Below are 7,005 nucleotides of genomic sequence, written 5' to 3'. Positions count from 1 at the left end.
ATTTTACTACAAATACAACTTACATCATTAATCCTGAAATTAATAATGATATAAAACGGATCGAAGGTCTATGGCACGTCAGGTGACAGATAGAGTTTAATCAGACTAATTAGCAGCTGTGTTCATTTATTTAAACGCAATGAAACTCAAAGACAGCCGCGGATGACCGATATAATACAGCGATTAAACATATGGCACTAATCTGATTAATAAATAAGACAGAATACATTTTATAAAAGGCATTAAAAGAGCGTATATACGACTACTCACCCAAACTGTGGAACTGATAGCAAGTATCGCGATGTGTGCTGAGACTTCTTGAACGTGATTTCATAGCGATAAACATCTCATGTCCTCGTGTCGAATTCTGACGCCAAAAGTTTCCCATTGAAAGCAATGAAGGTCGTAGTGCTTCGATATTCGACGCCGAGAGGCACATTTGGCGTCATAAAAGTGACGCTAGGGGCGCTTGACCATGCTTCGGTTTTTGACGCCTTTGGAGTGAGAATGGGTTGGCAGTGGGCATCATTTATGCTGCAGGGCCCGGGGAGCAGTTGGGGGTTCGAGAAATGAGGAAGTGTGGATGTTGATAAATGTCCTTAAGGAAGATGATAAACGCAAGAATGGAGAATATTAATTTTTGGGCCTCCTCTGACCTCTGCATCTGCTGAAATAATAAGTACATCCCTGACCCATCTTCTCTTCACTCATAATTATATCCAGATACATTGCTTGTTTGTTTGGAAGAGGCTGTTATCAGAGCAGGCCACATTTAGAAGATGAATAAGGAATAAACACACAAGCCCTTCAGCCATGCAAGTATTCACCAAGATGACCAGTCACGTTTCTTCCAAAATCTTTCATCTTGGCATACATGATTCATGATTGGGATTCTGGTTTATGCGTGAAAATCTTGGCAATCAGCCCAAGCACAATCATCTCTGTTTGTGGTAGCCAAGACAAAATCCACTTCAGGCAGCCATCTGCATTGTTGCTCTTTCATTTGAGGTTAAGACGACTGTGAGAACATAATCGTAAAGGTATAGAAAAACACCGCACTCGTTTCACAGTTAAACCTCCACTCTAGACAAAGGTGAGAGATGGTTGTCAAGTGCCAAAGCCAGTGGAACATGTTTCTGGTTTTGGTTTAACACTTCAGTTTAGTTGAGAAAAAAAAAAAAAACACACACAAACACACTTAGAAGTTTTTTTTGTTTATTAATACATATTAATTTAGAAATTATGACATTAAAATTTTTTAATTATATTTGTGATGAATATGGAAATGGTGCTTATTGTTTGTTTGTGTTCATACAGTCATAGTCCTAATTAATCAACAGTGTGACATTATTTAAAATGATGTTGAAATTATATTGGTATTGAAGAAAAATGCTGTTTTCATGATGAAGTATAATATTAATTTAGTGGACTTTAATAACTGTTCTGTCATTCATTTTTGGGACTTGTTTTCAGATTTCTGTTTTAATTTCTATTTGAACACATTTTAAAATTCCCATCAGACAGACTCTTCACACTTTAATTTTATTAAAACACAGGCAAATAATATACACATACATGACAACCATGACATTTCACAATCTCAGACTTTATTATCTTATTGTCATTTAACTGATTACTAAACAAATCATAAACTAAATAAACAGTTCTCTATATCCTATAAAATCTAGCCTCTTCTTGGTCCAACAGCAAGGAAAACTCAACCAATCAGGCTCAAAAAAAAGAAAAGAAAAAAAAAAGAAATAATAATAATGAGAAATGTCCATGTCGAATACCACTCATAACATTTTTCAGCAGATACAGATGAAACATAGAGCGATTCCAAAACAAAGTCTTCCAAATGACAAAGAGACCAAGGCCCGGTTCCCCGATAACGCTCACTCTTAGCGTGCTTAGAAGACCTCGAAAGATATATCTTACCAAAGTTGTTTATGTTTCTAAGTGTGTTCCCCGAAGTGTCAATCAATCAATCACCTTTATTTATATAGTGCTTTAAACAAAATACATTGCGTCAAAGCACTGAACAACATTCATTAGGAAAACAGTGTGTCAATAATGCAAAATGATAGTTAAAGGCAGTTCATCATTGAATTCAGTTATGTCATCTCTGTTCAGTTGAAATAGTGTCTGTTTTTACTTGCAATCAAGTCAATGATATCGCTGTAGATGAAGTGACCCCAACTACACTCAAAAAAATGAATTTTTAGTTTTGTTCACTTTACCTGAACAATTCATGTTGAATTAATGCCATTTTGGCTATTTTTCATTTCAACATGATTGTGTCATGTTAAACTGACTTAAACCTGTCTCTCGTTGGTTTAACATAAAGTTTTCATTTTGAAAGAACATGTTTCAATCAAGTCCCTCAAAATAAGTTTTACACTTCCCATCATGCTTTGCACAGGACTGGATATGGGGAGAGAAAATGTTGAAATAAAGTGTTATTTTATGCAGTTTTTAATAAAATGTGATAATAAGGAGACTTTTTCATGTATAATGCTCTATTATGTGGGCATTTTAAAAGACTTTATATTGGTGTATTTTGTGCGAGTTACCATTGTGGTGAAGTGTGGAGCTTGTGGTTGGGTTGAGGACCTGGTTGAAAGAACATCTAAAATACTTAATTTAAAAAAAAGCAACTTTAATGAGAGTGCTAGTGTATGATGTACACATAGTAACATCCTTAAACTGCAAACAATTAACATCATGTGTAAAGAAAAGTTATATCTTACTTGCTAATGTTTTTATAACACTTGCTAAACTTGCATGGACAGTGGTTCTACATGATGTAAACATATTATCTCTACTCAGATATTTCATGTAGGATGAACTAAAGCAAACTGAGTAAACTCAACTAAAGGTAGACAAGTCCTTATAACTTGATTTATTCATGTCCAAATAACATGGTACAAACATGTGGAACCACTGTCCATGATAGAATCATGTCCAGCCAAAGAGTCATTTTTTTGAGTGTAAGCAAGCCAGAGGCGACAGCGGCAAGGAACCGAAACACCATCGGTGACAGAATGGAGAAAAAAACCTTGGGAGAAACCAGGCTCAGTTGGGGGGCCAGTTCTCCTCTGACCAGTGAAGTGTCCCTTAGGAAGCTTCTTAACACGCTGCCTCTTACGTCCGACGTTACAAGAGCGCTGTGCAGCTTCTTGACATGGGTTTAACGACTTATAAAAATTATATATTACACTTTTATTTTAATGGTAAGGTACTATACAATCAGAATTGATTGGCAAGCAGCTACAGTTACTTCTGTTTAATGTGGTATTAATTGCAATTGGTTTATGTTTTCAATAAAAAGCAACATATCTACAATGAACAGAGAGAGAGAGAGAGAGAGAGAGAGAGAGTTAGATACAAAATATGGTGGGGAAGCAACGTAAAAAAGGGCACCAAGCCTCTCGTCAGAGGAACTTGAAGTTTTGCTGGACCTTACCACCAGGTCATGTATCACACCCCTATGGTCCGGCATGACGCATAAGGGCGTTGGTGACAGTGTGGGCACACCTCCACACCGAGGTCTTGATTAGGCCGTAGCCCTCTCCCACGATCTCGATGAATCTCTCTGTAGCAAAAAAAAAAAAAAACGTAGCGCTGGCCTTCAGGGCAGGTCTGAGAAGGTCCAGCAGCTCTATAATGAGCTGTCTTGGGAGGCGATTTTTTTCAATATAGCCACGTCAGGCAAAATGTCAAAAGGGCTTAAGTTTTGCAGAATAAAAAAATTGACATGGACTAAACGGCTCCGCGTCCGGCTCCGTCTTTGATTCAATACAAGGACATGTTGGATCGCTGATATAGTTGGTCGCTTATTGGACATCACCATGATTACCCATTTACAGATCTTAGCCATTTAGAGCCAAATTGTTTGCCAGATTTTAATTATCAAAAGTGATTGCCAATTCTCTTTAATTACATTACGAAAAAGCTTAGGCTAATTACCACCATATTAGTTCTGATACCACATAAAGTCAACTTCATAAATAGGCCTCTATCCATTGTGAACATAATTTATATGAGTCTTAAAATGTTCATAACAGAAAATCATTGTTGAGCCACAACATTGTCAACATACCACAGTTTGACTTGTACTGCGCTGATTTCTAAAGTCTGCTGTACAGTAGCGTCTGGAGCTCAAACAACGCTAAGAGAGAGCTTACGAATGGGTCAGACCAACCTTATGAAAGTGTGACTTACAGAAGATATACTTAGCGTACGAACGTGTCGGGAATCGTGCCACAAGGTTAAGAGAGAGGTTAGGAATAGGTTAAGAACTACTTAGCGATAAGAACGTTTTGGGGAACCGGGCCCAACTTAAAAAATATATATATATATGCTACCGAGACCAAAATATGACCAAAATTTGACTTCTGAGACGTACTAAAATACAAAGACAGGTACATGAAGAAAAATATAAAATTATTGCTGTTAGTTCAATAAACTAATTGACATTAATGTCATGACTTCTAACTATTCTTTAAAAGTAGAAGAAAGAAGTTTCACTGTTGAAAAAATAGTAATAATGAAGAGTTATGGAACGCTAATTTACAGGTCAACAAGAATCCTCAATAATTATCAAGACAGAAATGAATTTTAGTAATGAGGCTGGATTCACATGTTTTGAAGTGTAAATGCTCCTGATGTTGTTCTGTATCTTGTGTCTGATGCTGATCAGCTTCGAGTCGGGATTGTTCTGCAGAACATTTCAATAAACCTAGAAATGGAGCAGTTTATTAGATTCTGTTACAAATGTATCTGCAAACAAAAAAAAAAAAAAAAAAAAAGGCAAAAGTCGAAAGCTTAAATAATTAATATATACATTTTTTTATTAACTTCATCTGCCTCTGGAGAAAAGCATCATACTGATATTTTTAAGGACGGCTTAAAGTAACTCACCAATCACCACAATGATCAGAAGTCCATTCATCAGAGCAGATATGATGATAATAATCTGCCACTGTGTCTGATTCTGATCAATAATCTGCAGAACTGTATGATTGTGACACTCAGTTTGATGAAACGGTTCTGTAAAGAAAATGTTCACAGTCTGTCATTATGACTGTATTGTACAGTAAGTGCAATGGTTGCAGATCTGTAGCATCGAAAATACTGATATGATTACATAATTAACGAACAGAATTGTGTTATCATAAATATAAAAAAAATTAAGCAGAAAATGGCATCTATGTATGTAAGTAGTGTTCGTCAGTGTCTTGATCACTGGATTAATAAATGAACTCACCGGTGAAGTATATTCTGGTGCTGTTGCTGAGTTTTGGAGGAGTGCGTGTGTTCATACAGTAATAAACTCCTAATTCATCAGCAGTCACATTATTAATAACCAGACGATGTTTAAACTGCACTGAATATTTGTTTCTGAATGTTTTATTATAGTAATGAGGAGGTATCTGTGTCGTATGTTGTATGTTGTATAATGATCGTAGAATCAGTGTCGGAGGATCTGGTGTTTTCAGTAAAATCCAATAAACCTCATTTTCATCAAGATCACAGTTTATGGTCACATTTGATCCCAGATCAGTCAGTAGATCTGAAACTGCAGCTTGACAACAGATTAATACATCTGTAAGATAAATAAATAAATAAAATAAAACATTACTCATGTAAACCCCATGTGATGCATAACATAAAACTAGTTATGATTTAATAAAGTTACGAAGCATGTAAATATACTGATATCATGTAAAAACTCACAGAACTGAAGCGGAATGATCTTCATCTTGTTGTCGTGTTTTCTTCCACACAACACTGAAGATGAATCTAAAGCAGAGACAGGAAGACAAAAAAAGCTCTTCCTTCATCAAGTAGAGGAAGTCAAATCAAATTTGTTCTGAGCACAACAGCTTATAAACCTCACCATCATCACTGCTTTAAGTTCAGCTCTCTTCATATTTGATCATGTTAGATCGTTTTCTAATAGCTTAGTATATTTCTCAGATCACAACAGAAATGTTCTATAGTATTGTGGAACCTCCACATCTTCTCTTCACTCTGCTCGTGTGTTGTGTTGTGTGTGTGTTTGTTGAACCTCCACATCTTCTCTTCACTCTGCTCGTGTGGTGTGTTGTGTGTGTTTGTTGAACCTCCACATCTTCTCTTCACTCTGCTCGTGTGGTGTGTTGTGTGTGTTTGATGAACCTCCACATCTTCTCTTCACTCTGCTCGTGTGTTGTGTTGTGTGAGTTTGATGAACCTCCACATCTTCTCTTCACTCTGCTCGTGTGGTGTGTTGTGTGTGTTTGAAGTGTGATATCTGGATCTTGAGGCTCCTGTCTGGTTTGGTTTTAGTTCAGTGTTAGAATTCAGATGCTCATGCTCAATATTTAGTTTTGTGTTGTTTTGTTGTGTCCACATTGTTCAGTTCTGAGGTGGACAGAGGTCACCATGGACACTTTGACTGGTTTGCAGCTACATATGCAGCAAAGTGAGATGCACTGTGTGTTGTGACAGCTTTCTATCACGGCCAGTATTAAAGTTCATCAGCAGTTTGAGCTACAGAAGCTCTTCGTTGTGATCAGACCAGATGGACTAGATATGCTGTGACTTGCTAGCCAAGATTTGCTATTTTGAAGATGTTCTGACACATTTGTCTAGTCATCACTATCTAGCTTTTGTCAGAGTATCGCAGATTTTTCCTGCTTCTAACACATGAAATTCAACATGACTGTTCAGTTGCTGTCTAATATCTCCCACCTGTGAACAGGTGCCATTGTAACAATGTAACCAATGTTACTCAATGTGGCTGATCAGTGTAATAACACTACAACAACATCTCTTCTCTTCACTAAGGGTGTGTTTACTAGCGTGAGGGTGACAACAGCTGTGTCCAAATTCAGGGTCTGCATCCTCCTTAGGATCCTTCCTACCCGGTTGAAGGAGGAGGGGTCCTCCGACGACCGCAAAAACTGGAAGTCGGTGTTTGTGAATTTGGACAGCCTACCCTTCTTTCAGTTCCCTCCC

The 7,005-nt window shown here is 37.1% G+C and overlaps 1 long non-coding RNA gene across 1 annotated transcript; it reads right to left on the bottom strand.

Moving 5' to 3' along the window:
- Positions 1-4,562: 4,562 nt before the first annotated feature.
- LOC113065043 (uncharacterized) lies at positions 4,563-6,056 on the bottom strand. Its single transcript, XR_003278924.1, has 4 exons — positions 5,740-6,056; positions 5,270-5,608; positions 4,924-5,052; positions 4,563-4,741 (listed from the first exon to the last, which is right to left on the bottom strand). It is a non-coding gene; the product is annotated as an uncharacterized LOC113065043 (long non-coding RNA).
- Between the last annotated feature and the right edge of the window lie 949 nt (positions 6,057-7,005).

Source organism: Carassius auratus, chromosome 47, assembly GCF_003368295.1.
Source record: "Carassius auratus strain Wakin chromosome 47, ASM336829v1, whole genome shotgun sequence".
In the NCBI taxonomy this organism is placed as follows: Eukaryota; Metazoa; Chordata; class Actinopteri; order Cypriniformes; family Cyprinidae; genus Carassius; species Carassius auratus.
Note: the sequence above shows the minus strand (reverse complement) of the source record. Positions and strands in the feature narration are given on the sequence as shown.